This window comes from Paroedura picta, chromosome 2, assembly GCF_049243985.1.
Source record: "Paroedura picta isolate Pp20150507F chromosome 2, Ppicta_v3.0, whole genome shotgun sequence".
Lineage (NCBI taxonomy): Eukaryota > Metazoa > Chordata > Lepidosauria > Squamata > Gekkonidae > Paroedura > Paroedura picta.
The window spans coordinates 172,186,973-172,209,306 of NC_135370.1; positions in this window are offsets into that span (position 1 = coordinate 172,186,973).

Below are 22,334 nucleotides of genomic sequence, written 5' to 3' on the forward strand. Positions count from 1 at the left end.
CCTGATATCTAGCCTATATTGTTGTACTTGAAGTTTAAACCCATTACTGCATGTCCTCTCCTCTGCAGACATTGTTAAACCCAGCTCTCCTATCCCATCTTCCCCTCTTCTTCTCCAAGCAACACATCCCCAGCTCTCTCAGCCCTCCTCGTAAGGCCTGGATTCCAACCCCTCAACATTCCTAGCCGTCCTTCTCTGAACATCTTCCAACTTGTCGATATCCTTCTTGAGCTGTGGCACCCAGAACTGGACCCAGTATTCCCAGTGAGGTCTACTCAATGCAGACCAGAGTGGTTTTAGAACTTCCCTCGTTCTACATTCTATGCTTCTAGTAATGCAGCCCAGTTTCTCATTTGCCCTCCTAGTTGCCGTATCGCGCTCTTGGTTCATATTCAACTTATAGGCCACCGGAATTCCTATGTCCTGTTATCAGCCTGGTATTTTTGGCAACCTTGCAAAGTTTTCAAGGCCAGAGATGTTCATTGGTGGTTTGCCCTTGTCATGACCCTGGTATTCCCTGGAGATCTCCCATCCAAACACAACGCAGGGTTGACCCTGCTGAACTTTGGAGATCCAGCTAGGCTGGGCTATCCAGATCAGGGCTGGACCAACATGAACTGTCCTTTCAGGGTTTGGGTTTAATCCTTAGCAACTGGCCTGGTAGGCTCGAAAAATGTCTGTTTTTTTTTTCTGTGAACTGGGTTATCCTTAATTTTTTTTTTTTAAGGTCTTGCATGGATTTCATTCCTGCGTTTGGCCTTAGCTGGGAGACCTCCGTTGATAATGCATCTCTGGGAGTGAAGGTCACGCCGATGGCTGCAGAACAATTTCGTTCCTTCCTCCTGTACCGGGAGGATGGGGCTGCGAGTCCCCCGGGAGCGTCCATCTCCTGCATGTTTATTTTATTCCGCGGTATCATGTCAGAGCGTCTGCCTAAATATAGCTCCTGCGAAGAGCATGGGCAAGTTTCCTGTTACAGCCTTGCTCCGAAGGACCTGACAGTAAATGGAAGGGCGGCACAGAGGAAATCAATGCAGCCTGCATTACTGGCCTTGGCTCGCCAGGACTAATGGGAACTTGGGCCTCCCGGCGGCTGCTTCAGCTGCTCTCCTCCCCCCCTCCCGCCTCTCGCTGGCTCCTAAATGTTTTTAAAAGAAACGTATGTTGTGATTTTTGATTGAAGCTCCAGGGCAGGCTTTGGAATCCACAAGTGCAGCTTCAGGATAAGTTGGGGCAAGGGGGGGGGGAGGACTTCTGCAAAGCATATGCAAAGGGAGGAGTCAGAGCTAGTGTAAGTCCATAAAGGGAAGGCACTTAATTGGTGTGTGTGTGTTGTGGTGATATCTTGTCTCCTACTGAAGGCTCAAAGGAGATTGCACCTGGAAGAGACGGGTGGTGGCAGAGGAAAGCGCCGTCGAGTCGTAGCTGACGTGGCAACCACATAGTTTGCAAGGCAAGGGATGGTCAGAGGAGGATTGCCACTGCCTCCCTCTGCGTAGTAGTGACCTTGCACTTCCTTGGAGGGAACAAGGCGCAACGGAGGGAATGGGGCGGGCGGATGGGGGGGAGAGGATTCGAGACAGCAGAGCAGAGGGAAATAACAAGAGGCAAATTTCTGCTGAGAGCAGTTAGGGATTCTGGAGCACAGTCACTTTAAGGGAAGCCTTGCAACTGGGAACCAGGAAGACGTTGAACTGACACTCTGGCCAATCAGGGAAGACCGCTTTGCTCCCAGGCATGGAGAAGGGAGTTAATTCGCAAAAAGCAGAAATCTGCACACTTACTGATGGCGATTTTTTTCCAAATATTGAAGGTTATATCTACTCATGGATATCGCAGGGGAAAGATCGGGTCCCTCCGGATCAATCATGCATGTTGCAGAGGGAAAATGTAAAGTGCGCAAAATCAAAGTAGAAATTGAATTCAGTGTAGATGGCAGGGAATTAGTTGAGCTGGCAGTGGGTAAAAAGTGTGTAGATTACACCCTGGTCAACGCAAGAGGGGGATTGCCATTGCCTGCCTCTGCATTGCAATCCTTGTGGTCTCCCTTTCGAGTATGCATCAGGGCTGACTCAGGATGCCAGCCCCCAGAGGACAGAGGTCAGTTCCCCTGGAGAAAATGGCTACTTTGGAGGGGGGATTCCAAAGCATCGTACTTCACTGAGGTCCTACCTCCAAGATCTCCAGGTATTTCCCAATCCAGCACTAGCCGCCCTATCTGACCCTGCTTAACCTCTGAGATCTGATGAGATGGGGGCTAGCCTGGGCCATCGAGGTCAAGACAAGAGGTTAACAGAGGTGGTTTGCCATTGCCTGCCTCTGTGCAGTGACCCTGCAGTCTCTTGGTGGTCGCCCATCCAAGTACTAAGCAGGACTAACACTACTTAGCTTCCGAGATCTGGTGAGGTTGGACTAGCCTGGACCAACCAGGGCTCAAAACTACAAAGATCCAAGAAGAAGAAGGGTTAGGTTTTATACCCCGCTTACAATCGCCTTCCCTTCCTCTCCCTGCAACAGACGCCCTGTAAGATAAGTGGGGCTGAGAGAGCTCTGACAGAATTGCTCTGTGAGAACAGCACTACCAGGGCTGTGATGAGCCCAAGGTCACCCAGCTGGCTGCATGCGGAGGAGTGGGAAATCAAACCCAGCTCATCAGATTAGAAACTGCCGCTCTTAACCACTACACCACACAGACTCTCGTGGTGTAATTGTCCTAGGAAGCTGGTTGAACGGGTCTGAATTTCTGCTCTGTGCCAAGGTGACCCAACTTCCCATTTTGGGCAGTGTTAGAGATAAATGCATTACATCTGATAGATCATTACGGCTTCTTTATAACAGTGCTCTAGAAAGCTATCACGGCACAGTAGTTAAAACGTTCGGTTCAGAGGCTGGGGAGACTCCGGTTTAAAATCTTGTGTGGCCTTGAATCCCACCGAGTGACTGTGGCCCATTAGCTGTCCTTTACCCCTGGCCTACCCTGCAGGGCTGTTGTAAGGATGGCCTGGGAAGAGAATATCGTAAGCATTCTCAGAGCAGTTCACGGGGCAAAACGAGACGAGCGATACATTGCACAAAATGGCAAACAGGCCAGCGTCTATACGACGGCGCACCCAGGGGAGCACAAAAAATAGCTCTCCAGACAGTTTGGATAATAGCTTTTCTGAACTAAAATTAGGAAGATGAGCAGTCAATATTCCGGTTATGGGGATAAGTGCTGCAATCAGCGTTAACATGCTTTTAACGACCCCCCCCCCCCCGCAACTGTGTTGGTTTTTCCTTCCAAAAGCAATATCCACTTTAATAAAAATAGCCAATATCTTTTGCAGCCTTCTCATTCGAAAAACCACCACCCAATACCCAGCCAACGTATAGCCAACAGAAACAGCATCCTGCCCTCGTCCAAGTGACAACCTTTCAAATACTTAAAGAGGGCTATCATGTCCCCTCTCAACCTCCTTTTCTCCAGGCTGAACATTCCCAAGTCCCTCAACCTATCTTCATAGGGCTTGGTCCCTTGGCCCCAGATCATCTTCGTCGCTCTCCTCTGTACCCTTTCAATTTTATCTACGTCCTTCTTGAAGTGAGACCTCCAGAACTGCACACAGTACTCCAGGTGTGGTCTGACCAGTGCTGTATACAATGGGACTATGACATCTTGTGATTTTGATGTGATGCCCCTGTTGATACATCCCAAAATGGCATTTGCCTTTTTTACCGCTGCATCACACTGCCTGCTCATGTTTAGTTTACAATCCACAAGTACCCCAAGGTCTCGTTCACACACAGTGTTACCTAGAAGCGTATCCCCCATCCAGTAGGCATGCTTTTCATTTTTCTGACCCAGATGCAGAACTTTACACTTATCTTTATTACACTACACTTATCTTTACAATTTACACTTATCTTTACACTTATCCTGCTATTACAATAGATCGCCAGGCTATGGAAGTCAGTTCCCCAGGGAAAAATGGAAACTTTGGAAGGTGAACTCTATGGCATAATACCCCAAACAAATCCCCCCAAATCTCTCCCTCCTCAACCTCCAAATCTCCAGGTATTTCCTAACCTGGAGCTGGAAATCCATTGGTGGGATGCTGTAGGAGTTTGGGGTGAACCCTAGAGCAAGGGTGGCCAAACAGAGGCTCTCCAGATGTTTGTGGACTACAATGACTGGAGAGCCACACTTGCTCCCCCCCTCCCCGTGGCCTAGATCAGGGGTAGTCAACCTGTGGTCCTCCAGATGGCCATGGACTACAATTCCCATGAGCCCCTGCCAGTGTTTGCTGGCAGGAGCTCATGGGAATTGTGGTTCATGTCCTATGACATGGTGATGGCAGTTTTGGCTATGTGGCCAGAAATTGCCCTGTGGCATTGTGGGTCTGACCCCTGCATTTTCGCCCTGCTACTTGCCCAACCAAGAGCAAGGAATGGGGCGGGGGGGGGGGAGAAGAAAAAGAAGTGTGGGTTTTTATACCCTGCTTTTCACCACCCATAGGAGTCTCAAAGTGACTTATGATCACCTTCCCTTCCTCTCCTCACAACAGGCACCCTGTCAGGTAGATGGGATGAGAGAGCTCTAAGAGAACTGCTCTTTATGAACAGCTCTAACAGGACTGTGACTAGTCCATGATTATCCAGTTGGCTGCACGTGCAGGGAGTGAGGAATCAGTCACAAATGCTATGAGGAACCCCCCAAGGTTTGCTGAAGAATGTTATTTGTCTCAGCAAAGAAGAAGAAGAAGAAGAAGAAGAAGAAGAAGAAGAAGAAGAAGAAGAAGAAGAAGAAGAAGAAGAAGAAGAAGAAGAAGAAGAAAAAGAAAAAGAAAAAGAAAAAGAAAAAGAAAAAGAAAAAGAAAAAGAAAAAGAAAAAGAAAAAGAAAAAGAAAAAGAAAAAGAAAAAGAAAAAGAAAAAGAAAAAGAAAAAGAAAAAGAAAAAGAAAAAGAAAAAGAAAAAGAAAAAGAAAAAGAAAAAGAAAAAGAAAAAGAAAAAGAAAAAGAAAAAGAAAAAGGAGGAGGAGGAGGAGGAGGAGGAGGAGGAGGAGGAGGAGGAGGAGGAGGAGGAGGAGGAGGAGGAGGAGGAGGAGGAGGTTTGGATCTGCTTTCTCAAGGCAGCTTACATTTGCCTTCCGTTTCCTCTCCCTACAAGAGACATCCTGTGAGGTGGGTGACGCTGAGAGAGCCCTGATATTACTGAAGAAGAAGAGTTGGTTCTTATATGCCGCTTTTCTCTACCCAAAGGAGTCTCAAAGTGGCTTACAGTCGCCTTCCCTTTCCTCTCCCCACAACAGACCCCCTGTGAGGGAGGTGAGGCTGAGAGAGCCCTGATATTCCTGCTCGATCAGAACAGCCTTATCAGTGCTGTGGCGAGCCCAAGGTCTCCCAGCTGGCTGCATGTGGGGGAGCAAGGAATCAAACCCAGCTCGCCAGATTAGAAGTCCGCGCTCCTAACCACTGCACCAAGCTGGCTGAGAGAAGGTTCTAGCACCTGTTCTGGGAAATGCAAATGGTGATGCCCTTCAATCGATATTCCTCCCTGCTTCTCGGTTGGCTTTGTCAGCCTCTGAATCCCTAGCTACCGAAAGCGAGCAGCGGCATGTTTCTCTTCCCTGAACCGTCCCCAAATGTGCTTCTGGCTCCGATGTCTCGGAGCGCCGGACAAGAAGGGCCCTCCGGAGGCCTGACTGTGGTGTGAGTTTCATTCGCTGATGAACAATGACAGCCCTGAAACAAAATCCTTGGTCAGGTGTGATGCAACAGATGAGGAAACCAAAATAGTACGACTAAGCCGCCTCGCTCCGGGCTGTGTTACACGCAGTTTCTCACGGCATCGCAATGTCACGCCGGAGGTTCTCACTGCCAAAGGCACCCGGCTTCTGAAAGCCAGATCTGACTTCGGAAGGCCTACGGCGGTCTCTGGATGAAGGGTTTGTGGATCCACATTAGACATGTGACTGGTACCCTCTGGCCTTTGGGGAGGAGGGGTGGCCAGATCCAGGTTGGGAAACTCTCACAGGTTTGAGTGTGGAGTCTGGAAAGGACAAGGACCTCCGTGGGGTATGATGCAAGTCGACTTTCAACAGCTGCTGTTTTGTCCGGGGGAACTGATCCCTGTGGTCTGGAAATGACCTGCAATTGCAGGTGATCCCCGGGTATCAAATGGAGTAGGGTGTCCAGATCGCGGGAGGTGATGGTACCGCTTTACTCTGCTCTGGATCGGCTTCACTTGGAGTCCTGTGTTCAGTTTTGGGCACCCCTGTTGAAGAGGGATGTTGACAAACTGGAACGTGTCCAGAGGAGGGCAACAAAGATGGTGAGGGGTTTGGAGACGAGACGTATGAAGAAAGGGTGGGGGAGCTTGGTCTGTTTAGCCTGGAGAGGAGACGACTGAGAGGGGGTCTGATCACCATCTTCAAGTATTTAAAAGGCTGCCATATAGAGGATGGAGCAGAGTTGTTCTCTCTTGCCCCAGAGGGACAGACCAGAACCAATGGGAGGAAATTAATGCAAAAGAAATTCCATCTAAACATCCGGAAGAAGTGGTTCCTGACAGAGTGGTTTCTCAGTGGAACAGGCTTCCTCAGGAGGTGGTGGGGTCTCCCATCTTTGGAGATTTTTAAACAGAGGCTGGAGAGCCATCTGTCGGAGAGGCTGATTCTGTGAAGGTTCAAGGGGGTGGCAGGCTACAGTGGATGAGTGATAGAGTTGTGAGTGTCCTGCATAGTACAGGGGGTTGGACTAGATGACCCAGTAGGTACCTTCCTACTCTATGACATGATTCTATGATAGTTCACTTAAGGAATAATATTGCCTTTTTGATGCCAGGGAATATGCTTGTTTGTTCGGAGATTTTGGAGTCTGGTGTGTACATACTTAGCGGTGTGTATTAGCGTCACGCCGTTAACAATAAAACACAATGAAAGAAACAAATTCAAAATCCAGTAAAACAGCACACCAACCATAACCCCACCTGCAATAAAACTTCCCTTACCTGGACAGCAAAGAGGGGTTGGCGAAAAAGAATTATTCATTGGTGGGGGGGGGCATTCAGAATCCAACACCCCCCAGTCTGATCCCACAATTCTAGGCAAAAAAAAAAATAGATAAACCGTTACAGTTCCCAAGGCAACCAAAAATGGCATCCAAAATTCTTGCAAGGTGAGAATTCAGATGCCATATTTTGGTTGCCAAGGCAAACTCTGAGGATTCTGAGCTCTCTGCTGATGTCGGGCTGCAGGGAATCGCTGCAGGGATTAGGTCCATCTCTCAAACATTCAGACATTAGAATCACAGAATCATAGAGTTGGAAGGGGCCACACAGGCCATCTAGTCCAACCCCCTGCTCAACGCAGGATCAGCCCTAAGCATCCTAAAGCATCCAAGAAAAGGGTGTATCCAACCTTTGCTTGAAGACTACCAGTGAGGGGGAGCTCACCACCTCCTTAGGCAGTCTATTCCTTAGGCAGCCTTTTTTACCGCTGCATCATACTGCCTGCTCATGTTTAGTTTACAATCCACAAGTACCCCAAGGTCTCGTGCAGAACTTTACACTTATCTTTATTAAATTGCATCTTGTTCTCATTTGCCCATTTTCCCATTGTGTTCAGATCTCGTTGAACTCTGTCTCTATCTTCTGGAGTATTTGCCAGTCCTCCCAATTTGGTGTCGTCTGCAAACTTGATGAGTTTGGGGGGGATGAAATGGGAATTGTTGGTACGAAAAAAAAAATACTATGTTTGTAATCGTTTCCTAAGTGGACAGAAGAAGGAAGGAAGGAAGAGGCGTGGAGATGAAGCCCTTGCCTCTCTTCAGTATGGTTTCTTGCCCGTCACTCAGCTGTGTAATAACTAGTATGAAACCAGGATACAATTTAAAAAACCACCAATGAAGTGGAGTGACAAAGTACCTGCAGTCCTTTGCAATGAATGCCCATTGAAGTGTTTAATCCCCTTTGTAGGCCTGCCCACACACTCACATTTCCAGTCTTCCGTGGAAATCAAGGAGGCCTAAGGGGTCCCAAGGAAGCTTCCCATCCAAGGACCGGCCAAACTCGGCCAGTCTCTCTGGCCAAAGGACCCTCCGATCCTCGGGAGTTGCCCAACCAACCAATGACAGATGCCAGTTTTGATGTTTTTTTGAATCAGAATGCTCAACTTGGTGGGCCTTGGGTCTGATCCAGTGTAGCTCTCCTTCTTTCCTTAGTATACCAACGTCGGCCTCCCATAGACGGGTCTGTCCCCACCTGACTACCTCGCCATCGGGCGTTTTCATGATTGCTCCCTGTCTGCCAGATGTTGTCAGAGGGTCATCCCACAGCTGTGCTTCCCCATTCCTGGAAATCCTGGGCAGACCTCCTGCCCGCCCACCCCCTTTCTCCCGGTGTTTCTTTGTAACAGTCTTACTCACCAGGAACAAGGGTGTGGACGTGCCTCTGCTTCTTGCTCAGACATGTCCCCCGCGAGGCGGTTTTTTGCGTGCCCAGCGATGTTCGTTCTTCCCCCGGTTTGCATTCTTTGCTGTGAAGGAATGCCAGGAGCCGCTTGGCCTGAGGTCTAACTGTCTCCATCCATCTCTCTTTCTCTTCCTCTCCTCCCTGCTCCTCACAGCCCTCCTCAGTGAATCACGTCTATCTCTGCTTGGTCTTCCCTGCCCCATTCTTCCTTGAATCCCCTGAAAACTTCCCACAGAACGTTCTTTTCCTTCGGAGTAAAAATATAATAATGATATATTTTTTTTATTTGTACCCCAGTCTTCGGCATCGCTCAGGGCAGGCAACGGCATTAAATGACACGGAAGCTTCAAAGATCAAAACATTTACAATATAGTTAATATAACCAATGCCCCGTAGCTAGATTTCGGGACGGGGGGGCGGACTAATCGTCCGTCTACTGACTCTTTTTCTCCCCTTCCCTCCCGTCCCCAGCTATGAGGCCAGGAAAGGGGGGGGGGGGAAACCTGTCTATCAAAGCTTCCTTGCTGGGACATCACAGGAAATTGTGGTTACATGGAAGGCTTTCTAAACCAGGAAGGTGTTTTGACTTTCACTCTGAGGTAAAAAGAACACATGAGGTCAAGAACAAGCTGAGCTCCTTTTCACAAACAAAATTACTGCTAGATATTGTCTGTGAAGGGAACTTCCACGTTCAGTCAACTTATTAATCTCTGTAACATAATGCAACCTCAGGGCAGGCCTCGGCCTCTCTGCTTTGTTGTTGGCCCTCCAGAGGAACTGGCTGGCCCCTGTGTGAGACAGGAGGCTGGACTGGATGGACCCCTGGTCTGACCCAGCAGGGCTCTTTTGATGCTCTTAGGAAGGCCTCGGCCTCTCTGCCCTGTTGCTGGCCCTCCAGAGGAACTGGCTGGCCCCTGTGTGAGACAGGAGGCTGGACTGGATGGACCCCTGGTCTGACCCAGCAGGGCTCTCCTGATGTCCTTAGGAAGGCCTCGGCCTCTCTGCCCTGTTCTTGGCCCTCCAGAGGAACTGGCTGGCCCCTGTGTGAGACAGGAGGCTGGACTGGAAGGACCCCTGGTCTGATCCAGCAGGGCTCTTCTGATGTCCTTAGGAAGGCCTCGGCCTCTCTGCCCTGTTCTTGGCCCTCCAGAGGAACTGGCTGGCCCCTGTGTGAGACAGGAGGCTGGACTGGATGGACCCCTGGTCTGACCCAGCAGGGCTCTCCTGATGTCCTTAGGAAGGCCTCGGCCTCTCTGCCCTATTCTTGGCCCTCCAGAGGAACTGGCTGGCCCCTGTGTGAGACAGGAGGCTGGACTGGAAGGACCCCTGGTCTGATCCAGCAGGGCTCTTCTGATGTCCTTAGGAAGGCCTCGGCCTCTCTGCCCTGTTCTTGGCCCTCCAGAGGAACTGGTTGACCCCTGTGTGAGACAGGAGGCTGGACTGGATGGACCCCTGGTCTGATCCAGCAGGGCTCTCCTGATGTCCTTAGGAAGGCCTCGGCCTCTCTGCCCTGTTGCTGGCCCTCCAGAGGAACTGGCTGGCCCCTGTGTGAGACAGGAGGCTGGACTAGATGGACCCCTGGTCTGACCTAGCACACGTTCTTATGTAGAAAGTCCATGGCTAGAGGGAGATTTGAATCAGAGTTCCCCTACCACAGCTCATTGCCACACTGGGAAAAGACTACCCTTGGTGAATTCAGACCATCTATCTTGGTGAATTCTGTTTGCCAAAAGAAGTCTTTTTAAGGCATTCCTCGAGTTCTGACAGGGAAAAAAAGATTATAAGAAGAATTTTTGTTAAGCGTAACTAGAGAATTTGGAATTTATTTCCTTTTTTAAAGTTTTTTTTAAACCTGTATCTAGTTTCTCTGCTAACATGACAAGGATAGCAGCAGAAACGGATTTTTGAGAGAAACCAAGCCAAATCAGTTTGGTTCAGCCTCTTGTGGCATTTTGAAGAAGAAGAAGAAGAAGAAGAAGAAGAAGAAGAAGAAGAAGAAGAGTTGGTTCTTATATGCTGCTTTTCCCTATCCGAAGGAGGCTCAAAGCGGCTTACAGTCGCCTTCCCATTCCTCTCCCCACAACAGACACCCTGTGGGGTGGGTGAGGCTGAGAGAGCCCTGATTTCACTGCTCGGTCAGAACAGTTTTATCAGTGCCGTGGCGAGCCCAAGGTCACCCAGCTGGTTGCATGTGGGGGAGTGCAGAATTTAACCCGGCATGCCAGATTAGAAGTCCGCACTCCTAACCACTATACCAAACTGGCTCTCAGTTGGTTCCTTGACAATTTCTCCTGTCAAGTGCAGCGCTTGAGGAAGAAGCGGCATGACAAGAAACACACACACACCGCCTCAGCCCAGCATAAATCAGCTCACGTGAAGTGAGTCTTGGAGGCCTGTTGGGGTTTCCTGTCATTCTATAACCGCCACTGATTGGGATCTTTTCTGGACTAAGAAAGAAAAAAAAGGGACAAGGGAGGGGAGAATCCGGAATCCCAGCCTCTCCACACTACCCCAGAATATCAGTGAAATGATTACCTTAGATGTCAGGATCTCTCCATAGAATCATTGAGTTGGAAGGGACCTCCTGGGTCATCTAGTCCAACCCCCTGCACTATGCGGGACATTCACATCCCAATCGCTCATCCACTGTAACCTGCCACGCCCTTGAACCATCGCAGAATCAGCCGTCAGATGGCTCTCTAGCCTCTGTTTAAAAATCTCCAAAAATGGAGAACCCACCGCCTCCCGAGGAAGCCTGTTCCACTGAGAACAGCACTAACTGTCAGGAAATTATTTGGGATGTTTAAGACGGAATTTCTTTTGAATTAATTTCATCCCATTGGTTCTGGTCCATTCCCCCGGGGCAAGAGAGAACAGTTCTGCCCCATGCTTTACATGGCAGCCTTTTATATACTTGAAGATGGTTATCAGATCCCCTCTCAGTCGTCTCCTCTCCAGTCTAAACAGACCAAGCTCCCCCAACCATTCCTCATACGTCTTGGTCTCCAAACCCGTCACCATCTATGTTGCCCTCCTATGGACACACTCCAGCTTGTCTCCAGGTTACATTAGCGTATTAGTATATTAGGCTGAACCGTAAGCAGGTTGTTTGGAGAAAAACCTCAGTCTGCAAACCTTGGAGGTGGCTGAAATAAATCCTTTTCTGTATCTACAGTATTTAGTCAGATGTCTGCCACATCTGCCTTGTTAGGAGTTCTTCGTTTACGAATGCAGAGGTTGGGAGGTTAACCAGAGACCACCAAGGAAGGCAGAAGAAGGCTAGGGCAAAACCACCTCATTTGCCTCAGAAGCCCCTTGCTCACCATAAATCAGCTGCGATTGGGCGCTCCTGTACGTAGAGGTGAGCCCAAAGAAGTCATGATTTTTCACCCAGGTTTTTGTCATTGTTAAACTGAAAAATACTTTTTGAACATTGCAAGGCCGTGGCCTGCCTTGTGAAAAGGCTAAAAAAGGCCTAAGTTAAGAGTGAGATAACCATACGCGACATCCCTTGACTTTTATATATACGTGAGACAGATCCCTAGAACATTCAACTGAGAGAAGCATGTCCATTCATTTTAATTCAAGCACACACAAAGGAACCGATTGCATGATTTTTTTTTCTTTCCTTTGATGAAGGTCAAACTTTCTAGCAATGAATGATGTGACAAAAAAGGGTATTCCATCAGTTCAGTTATCAGCCACCCCCCCTAAATCTCTGTGCTCCCCTTCTCATATTTTTCCGTCTGTGGCCCCCTTCAAATGTTCCAGGGCCCCCCTGGGGGGCCACATAGCCCTTGCTAAGAATGGCTGCACACATAGTCTTTAAAAGGGCTTCTGTACAGGGGCAAGTTCTCATAAGAACCAGCTTTTCAACTTCAGACACTACTCAAACACTTGAAGGCTGTATTTGTATTCTTAAGGGCCGGGAAACAGAGGATCTTCAAAAGCAGAGAATCAAAATTCTCAACCCAGTAATCATCGCGTGGCTTTTCTGCCACAATACAGAGGAACTCAGAATGTGCATCACCTGGAATATAATCATACGCACCGAGCTAAGTTTGCAGAAGGAGAGCTGGAATATTCCATGCTGCTAAGCACCGCCCCTTCAAGGAAACTATAATTATTTTAATAGCAATATCAGATTTGCCCTGTTCCATCGAGAAGCTATTGAGGGCCACAGTGACATTACTCGGGTGTGGAGCACGCTATCATTTCAGTCCCTTTAATAATTAAAAGGCATTTTAGTTGTCTCAGCCTCTCTAAAGAGATAAGCTGCTTTCTTAGAACTCAGAGGGGTTTAATCAGAAAGCATATTGGCAGAATACGCCCCCGGCCTTTAATAACACACATTTTGGGTGCCCCGACGAGGGAAGGCATGCTCAGAGAGACATGTCCGCCGACAGATTAATATTTGACTTTCAATAATCTATGGAAAGTCACTTTCAGATCGAACACGATGCGAAAAGGAACGCCGTAGCCTGGAGATGGGACTGTGCTTGCCGCCAGATTAAAAAAAAAACCATGAGCATCTCAGCAGTTTAATTCTGCAAGGGAGATGCAAGGCTGGAATGAAACATGAAACCCATCATCGAGAGCAGCTCCGTGAGATGGCACGGAACGCATTTCCGGGCTTTGAAATGTCATTTGTTGTAGAAATCCTGCCTGCCGATTTCCACCGGGTGCATTAAAGTGAGCTCGAAATGCTGAATTAAAAAAGAAAGAAAGAAAAGGGAGAAATATGAGCCAATTGGAAAATTACAGGAGATTTGCAAAGTCTCGTTCCATTGGAGGCCTCACGGATCTGCATACAGATGGCCAATGCATGAGAGAAGTCCTGTATCGCTGGCTGATACCGGACACCTTGGTCGGGGGCTTGATCAGATGCAGCAGCAGGTGCAACGGGATCCGGATGCCTCCGTCTCGCTGACAAAGGGCCGTCACACTTTTGTGAGCCGGGATAATAGGGCTGGCTCGAAACGGGGGAGAAGGGCCGCCTTCACCTGCCCAGATGGCATGCACAGGCCCCAGTTCTGAAGGCTGTGAGCTTGGCCTCACCTAGCTGGCAGCAGGAGCCACGCAGATTTAAACGAAAATAATCACGGAATTGGGAATGGTAGAGGACAGGAAGGCCTGGAGGATCATTGTCCATGGGGTCGCGATGGGTCAGACACGACTTCGCACATAACAACAACAACAACAAATCACGGAACATCGAATAGTCGTATCCCAGAGGAAGGGGGGAAGGGAATAGAGAGAGAAACATTTTGAATATTGATCCTTTTCATGACCCCAAATGACCTCATCTGCTTTTCTCTTTGGCCCTGGTTCGGAATGTTGACAGCTGAGAAGAAATGATCGTAGCTGCTGAGCCAGTTATAAGTGATGTAGGAGATTATTAGAGCTGGATTTGACTCCTGTAGCACCCCAGAGACCAACAAGAATTTCAGGGGATAAGGTTTTGAGAGTCGAAATTCCCTTTGTCAGATTCAAAGCCCCCATTGGGTCTCGAAAGCTCATCCTCTGGACATCTCATTGGCCTCTAAAGTGCTACTGGGACTGCTAGAACCATGGAAGGGGCCATCCAGGCTGTCTAGTCCAACCCTCTGCTCAGTGCAGGATCAGTCTCATGTATCCAGGAGAAGGATCTGTCCAGCTGCTGCTTGAAGACAGCTAGTGAGGGGGAGCTCCCCACCTCCTTAGGCAGCCCCTTCCACTGCTGAACTGGACTCCTAGAACCATAGAGTTGGAAAGGGGCCATCCAGGCCATCTAGTCCAACCCCCTGCTCAATGCCGGATCTGCTTAAAGCATCAAAGATAAGGATCTGTCCAGCCACTGCTTGAAGACGGCCAGTGAGGGGGAACTCCCCACCTCCTTAGGCAGCCCCTTCCACTGCTGAACTACTCAGACTGTGGATATCTAGCTGATATCTTAATCTTAAGCTTTGGTACACAAAGTTTAAACCCATTATTGCTGGCCCTATCCACCACTGCCAACAGGAACGACTCCCTGCCCTGCTCCAGGTGACCACCTTTCAAATACTTAAAGAGCTATGCAGAAGAAGAAGAAGAAGAAGAAGAAGAAGAAGAAGAAGAAGAAGAAGAAGAAGAAGAAGAAGAAGAAGAAGAAGAAGAAGAAGAAGAAGAAGAAGAAGAAGAAGAAGAAGAAGAAAGGGGAATTAATTGAAAGGGGGGGTCATAGTCTGGGAAGTAATCTGTCTCCATGAGAACTGGCCCCTGTACGTATTTGATATTTGGCAACCCATCAGATAGGTTGGGTTGCCAGTTTGGGATTGGGAAATACCTGGAGATTAATTAATTCACTCCCACCCATTTTGGAAACCCTTCCAGGGTGGTCAAGAACCCCCAGGGTTTCACAGAACCCTGGTTCAGGAAGCCTGCTTTAATCTCTTCTCAGGCAGTTTGGCCTTTCGGATGACATTCCGCTGCACCAGGGACGGCTACCATGGTGCCTGCTCGTTCATCCTGGTTATGGACTCGGATTCAAAAGCTCGTCCCATTCCTCGCAGGGTCCGACCATTTCTAAGACTCAGCACGGGTTTCGGAAGAACAAGTCATGTCAGACCAACCTTCTCTCTTTTTTCGAGAAAGTAGATGAGTGATTGGGATGTGTCCTGCATAGTGCAGGGGGTTGGACTAGATGACCCAGGAGGTCCCTTCCAACTCTATGATTCTATGACCAAGGCCCAATCGCCAGGCTAAACCTGACCTTCACCACCTGAAGTCTGGCAGTGCCGGTCTCCTCTTCTTGTGGTACCTTGTTATTCGCCTGCTTGCTTCTTAAATAAATGTTGCTATGTATTGAGGCCGACAGCCACGCGAGCAAGATGGCGTTTCGAAACAACAGCAACCATGCCAGAGACACAACACGAGCCAGACCACTTTCAGTCACTGTGGGGGAAGACACGTCCCCGAGGAAGCGGAAGAACAAATGTTCATTTCATCCCTTGCAGAGAGAATGTGCCAGACTTCATGTGCAGCCCGGCAACAGGGTTCCCAGGCAAGAAGAAGAAGAGTTATTTTGATATCCCACTTTACACTGCCGGAAGGAGTCTCAAAGTGACTTACATTTGCCTTCCCTTTCCTCTCCCCAAAACAGACACCCTGTGAGGGAGGAGAGGCTGAGAGAGCCCTGAGATTACTGAAGAAGAAGAAGAGTTGGTTCTTATATACTGCTTTTTTCTACCCGAAGGAGCCTCAAAGCGGCTTACATTCGCCTTCCCTTTCCTCTCCCCACAACAGACACCCTGTGAGGGAGGAGAGGCTGAGAGAGCCCTGATATCACTGAAGAAGAAGAAGAGTTGGTTCTTATATACTGCTTTTTTCTACCCGAAGGAGTCTCAAAGCGGCTTACATTCGCCTTTCCTTTCATCTCCCCACAACAGACACCCTGTGAGGGAGGGGAGGCTGAGAGAGCCCTGAGATTACTGAAGAAGAAGAAGAGTTGGTTCTTATATACTGCTTTTTTCTACCCGAAAGAGTCTCAAAGCGGCTTACATTCGCCTTTCCTTTCCTCTCCCCACAACAGACACCCTGTGAGGGAGGGGAGGCTGAGAGAGCCCTGAGATTACTGAAGAAGAAGAAGAGTTGGTTCTTATATACTGCTTTTTTCTACCCGAAAGAGTCTCAAAGCGGCTTACATTCGCCTTCCCTTTCCTCTCCCCACAACAGACACCCTGTGAGGGAGGGGAAGCTGAGAGAGCCCTGAGATTACTGAAGAAGAAGAAGAGTTGGTTCTTATATTCTGCTTTTCTCTACCCGAAAGAGTCTCAAAGTGGCTTACATTCGCCTTTCCTTTCATCTCCCCACAACAAACACCCTGCGATGTAGGTGGGGCTGAGAAAGCTCTGACAAAACCTCTCTGTGAGAACAGCACTATCAAGACTGTGACGAGCCCAAAGTCATACAGCTGGCTGCATGTGGAGGAGTGGGAAATCAAACCTGGCTCGCCGGATTAGAAGCTATTGCTCTTAACCACTACACCACCCTGGCTAAAAGCACATCCTGTGTTGTTGCTAATCTAAATTGACTCTCCTTCTCTGCCTCCACTAGAAAGAGCCATTTCAGAAACGGTGGATTAGAGAGGAACAGGGTCTATGTGAATGAGTGAACAGCAGGTTGAAAGAGACGAAGAAAAGGAGGGATTCCTTGGGTGACCTTGGGCCCATTGCAGTTCTCTTAGAGCTCTCTCAGACTCACCTACTGCACTGGGTTTCTGTTATAGGAAGAGGAAGGGAAGGCGATTGGAAGCCACTCTGAGGGCCATTCCGCACAAGGACCAATGTTGCCAATTGTTCACAGAATGCAGAAACGCTATAGTAAATAGTAGAATTTCGTCATTCCGCATACCTTTATTTTTAGTGGAATATAGAAGTCCCAGTAGCGTTTCATTCATTCCCCACAGGTTTCCGGTCTCACTGGAATCGCAACAAAGGAAGTGATTTTTTTCTGCGCTTCTTTCTGCCCCTGGCCATCAATCCAATGGAACAGCCAATGGGCTGTTGTGTTCATGCTCCCGAAAAGCCCCTTTCCCTTTAAGAACTGTTTTCTTAAAAACCAAACACACCCGTTGCAACTAATATGCGTTCAATCATTGCATTGGAAAGACCTTTTTGCTGGTGTAGGAGCTGGCAATCAATCATTTACGCACTCCTCGAGTAGAAAAAAAATCCCCCCCTCCATGGGTGCGATTTGTGGCCGAAATTATGGGCAATGCTGAACAGGGGGCTGTCTTGTGCTTGGGAATTTAGGGAGCTTTGTTTTACTTTAAATCACTTCTGTGGAGGGACTTTAGCCAGAGAATCATAGAATCATAGAATCATAGAATCATAGAGTTGGAAGGGGCCATACAGGCCATCTAGTCCAACCCCCTGCTCAACGCAGGATCAACCCTAAGCATCCTAAAGCATCCAAGAAAAGTGTGTATCCAACCTTTGCTTGAAGACTGCCAGTGAGGGGGAGCTCCCCACCTCCTTAGGCAGCCTATTCCACTGCTGAACTACTCTGACTAAGAAAAACTTTTTCCTGATATCTAGCCTATATCGTTGTACTTGAAGTTCAAACCCATTACTGTGTGTCCTTTCCTCTGCAGCCAGCAGAAACAGCATCCTGCCCTCCTCCAAGTGACAACCTTTCAAATACTTAAAGAGGGCTATCATGTCCCCTCTCAACCTCCTTTTCTCCAGGCTGAACATTCCCAAGTCCCTCAACCTATCTTCATAGGGCTTGGTCCCTTGGCCCCAGATCATCTTCGTCGCTCTCCTCTGTACCCTTTCAATTTTATCGATGTCCTTCTTGAAGTGAGGCCTCCAGAACTGCACACAGTACTCCAGGTGTGGTCTGACCAGTGCCGTATACAATGGGACTATGACATCTTGTGATTTTGATGTGAAGCCTCGCTCGTTCGTTGCTTTCGCAGGTCTAAGGGGATCACTTCTCCAGAAGTTTGGGGGCGAGAGCGGGGGAAGGACTTTCTTTCTACCGCTACATTGAGAATGCACATGTCTTTCGCTGGTTTGTTGCAGCTTGTGCGCAGAAGTGCAGCGATTTTTTCAGGGGGAATCCACTTTTCCCGATTTCCCGGAAAGCTCTACAACGAAGCGCTTTTTGTGGGAATGTTGCAGGAGTGTTGCAAATTGTGTGCGACGTCATGCGGAACGTTGAATTTGTAGCGTTTACCAAAGGTAAGACTTCTGCTACATTTAAGTCGTGCGGAATGGCCCTGAGACTCCTCCAGGTAGTAAAAAGCAGGCTGTGAAAAAGCAGCTCTTCTTCTTTTGAATCTTACTTTTCACCTTTCTAGGGTTGCAAAGAAACTGAAGGTCTCTTCCCCAAAAAAGTGGCGGGGGGGGGGGGGAGTTGCATTGAATGCCAAGAATGAGGATCTCAAAGAGAAGACCTGGGTTTTTCTGGACTCTGCTATTTACTACCCAAGGGAGCCTCAAAGCAGCTTACAATAGCCTTCTGTCCCTCTCCCCACAACATACATGCTGTGAGGTAGTTGGGGCTGAGAAAGCTCTGATAGACCTGCTCTGTGAGAACAGCTTTCACAGAACTGTGATTAGCCTGAGGGTACCCAGCTGACTGCCTGTGGAGGGGCGGGGAATCAAGCCCAGCTCTCCAGATTAGATTCAGTGCAGTGGTGCTCTAGGAACTTTCCTTGGGCTCCATTGTAAGGACGATAGAGACTAGAGGGCAGCCTAAAGCATTAGTTGAAAATGACATCACATCCTCCCCAAACTCCACCCTCCCCAGACACCTTCACTCAAATCTCCTGACATTTACCACGGAAGTGATGGAAAGGAGGACCTAAGAGACCCACTGCCAGCCAGCATAGCGCCCGTGCATGTGTGTTATGTGCCATCAAGATGAAGAAGTGTTGGCTTTTATACCCTGCTTTTCAGTACTTGAATGTTATCTCAAAGTGGCTTACAATCACCTTCCCTTCCTCTCCCCACAACGGACATCCTGTGAGGTAGGTGAAACTGAGAGAGCTCTGAGAGACCTGTGAATGGCCCAAGGCCACTCAGCCGGCTGCATGTGGAGGAGTGAGGAATGAAACCCCACTCTCCAAATTAGAGGACATGGCTTATGACCACTGCACCACTCTCCACCCTCCACAGCTGCCGTTTTCTCCGGGGTAACTGGTATCTCTACCCACCCACCCCCAATTTCCTACCCCAGAGCTTATAACCCTCATGCCTCCATATTGGGAAAATCTGGACCTTCGTCAGTGCTCTGATAATAAGACTGAACTGTTTAAAACTGCTACCCGCAATCTTGCAGTATCAATGCTAGGTAATATGATGATGCGGGCAATGAACTCCTGTCCCGGGGGAGGGCAATTTGGGGCAGGCCCAGGCAGGGCCAACCTAACTGGTTATTATGATCTTGGGCTTTCATTTAACCCTCTACTTTAGGCAGGTTCTCAGTAGTTAAGGCTTTTCTGAGGTGATATATTTAGGAAAGGTAAATTTCAGACTCCCTCAGCCTCACCTCCCTCACAGGGTGTCTGTTTTGGAGAGAGGAAAAGGAAGGCAAATGTTAGCCGCTTTGAGATTCTTGGTAGAGAAAAGCAGCATATAAGAACCAACTTTTCTTCTTCTTCAGTAATCTCAGGGCTCTCTCAGCCTCACCTCCCTCACAGGGAGAGGTGAGGCTGAGAGAGAGGAAAGGTGAGGCTGTGGGGAGAGGAAAGGGAAGGTGAATGTAAGCCACTTTGAGATTCTTTGATAGAGAAAAGCAGCATATAAGAACCAACTCCTCTTCTCTTCTCCTTCTACTTCACCTTCTACTTCACCTTCTTCTTCTTCTACTTCACCTTCTTCTTCTTCTTCTTCTTCTTCTTCTTCTTCTTCTTCTTCTTCTTCTTCTTCTTCTTCTTCTTCTTCAGTAATATCAGGGCTCTCTCAGCCTCCCCTCCCTCACAGGGTGTCTGTTGTGGGGAGAGGAAAGGGAAGGCGACTGTAAGCCGCTTTGAGACTCCTTCAGGTAGAGAAAAGCGGCATATAAGAACCAACTCTTCTTCTTCTTCAGTAATCTCAGGGCTCTCTCAGCCTTACCTCCCTCACAGGGTGTCTGTTGTGGGGAGAGGAAAGGGAAGGTGAATGTAAGCCGCTCTGAGACTCCTAGAATCATTATTAAAAATCATTATTAAAAACATATACCCTTAAAACATTCTAGTCCATTATCTCTGGCAGGATTGAAGGGCATGTAAAAAGGGCAAGGTCTTGAATTGAGTGGTTGGTCTTCGCAATCGGCGTTTCCTCTTCTTTTCCCTTGCGGCTCGATCAAAGAACCCCGCTCTGTAGGCCCCGGTGTAGGACTGATAACAGGTTAATGTGTCCAAATCCCTAAAAGGAGGAAGTTATTTGTAGAGCCAGCTTGGTGTGGTGTTTAAGAACAGGAGCTTCTAATCTGGTGAGCCGGGTTTGATTCCCCGCTCCTCCGCATGCAGCCAGCTGGGTCGGCAGGAGATCCTAGGACAGTCTGGCAGCCGGGCACGAGATGTTGAGAGGTGGCTTCCCATTGCCTGACTCCATGTCATGACCCTAAGCGTGCCTTGGGGGTCTCCCATTCAATTGCTAACCAAGCCTGACCCTACTTAGCTTCCGAGATCTGATGAGATTGTTCCTGACTCTGAGCTTTCCGGGTTGGGGCTAGTATGCTAGGAAAACATATCTAAGATCCTGGATGCCAAAACTACGGCGGACAGCAAAACTGCCAGAGCCAACAGAACAAATGCAGTTCCACGCGTTGCGAAGGGATGACCGTAGCAGAGGTTTCTGTGATGCAGAAAGAGAGCCAGTGTGATGCAGTGGTTAAGAGTGTCAGCTTCTAAACTGGCAAGCCAAGTTTGATCTTCTGCTCCTCCACATGCAGCCAGCTGGGTGGCCCTGGGCGAGTCACAGTCCTAATAGAGCTGTTCTCACAGCAGTTCTGTCAGAGCTCTGTCAGCCCCGCTTACCTCACTAGGGAGAGGAAGGGAAGGCGATTGGAGGTTCCTCCAGGCAGTGAAAAGCAGGGTATAAAAACCAACTCTTCTTCTCCAAGGATGCAAGCCTTGGAGAATTTCTCTCATTACATACTTGACTGCCTGCTATATGTACAACCCAGGGCCAGATTCCTTGCTGGGATTTTACCACAGCAGTTTTATAATGTTATAACTCAGGGTTGTTGATGTTTTTTTTAAATTAGATTCAGGACACTTTGAGGGGAAGGGGGAAGGTGATCAAGGGATCTAGGAGTCTTAGTAGACCATACATTGAACATGAGTCCACAGTGTGACTTGGTGGCTTAAAGGACAAATGGGATTTTGGGCTGTATCAAACGGAGTATTGTGTCCAAATCACGGGAAGTGATGATACCGCTTTACTCTGCCCTGGTTCGGCCTCACTTGGAGTCCTGTGTTCAGTTTTGGGCACCCCAATTGAAGAGAGATGTAGACAAACTGGAACATGTCCAGAGGAGGGCAACAAAGATGGTGAGGGGTTTGGAGACCAAGACATATGAAGAAAGGTTGGGGGAGCTTGGTCTGTTTAGCCTAAAGAAGAGACGACTGAGAGGGGATCTGATAACCATCTTCAAGTATTTAAAAGGCTGCCATGTAGAGGATGGAGCACAGTTGTTCTCTCTTGCCCCGGAGGGACAGACCAGAACGAATGGGATGAAATTAATGCAAAAGAAATTCCGTCTAAACATCCGGAAGAAGTTCTTGACAGTTAGAGCAGTTTCTCAGTGGAACAGGCTTCCTCGGGAGGTGGTGGGTTCTCCATCTTTGGAAATTTTTCGCTGGAGAGCCATCTGATGGAGAGGCTGATTCTGTGAAGGTTCAAGGGGGTGGCAGGTGACAGTGGATGAGCAATAGGGTTGTGAGTGTCCTGCAGAGTGCAGGGGGCTGGACTAGATGACCCATGAGGGTCCTTCCAACTCTATTCTTCTATGATTCTATGATTCTAAGGGCACAGAATGGTGGGATTAAGGGGCAGAATGAAAACAAAGATTCAAGCAGGCACCATTTTGCAAAGAAACATATTTTTGGCAAGGGGGGAGGCTGCCTCTGTCGGACTCAGTGTGGAAAGCATGTCGCGGATATCATCCTGGGAAATAAGGGGAGGGAAGCCCAAAAGCAGAAACGCTGGAGTCGACTCGCAGCATCCAAAGGAAATCCAAAGCGATGCTAAAGCAAGGTATGTCTCCTAATGCAGAAACGGTCTCCACTCTGACCCTGACGATGCCTGCCTTGCTGCTGGGTTCCTGCAGGCCTTGCACGCCCAGATGCTTTCACACGTGCTAAATCAGGTACCCAGCAAATGCTGGCAGGGGCTTCTGTGAATTGTAGTCCATGGACATCTGGAGGGCCGCA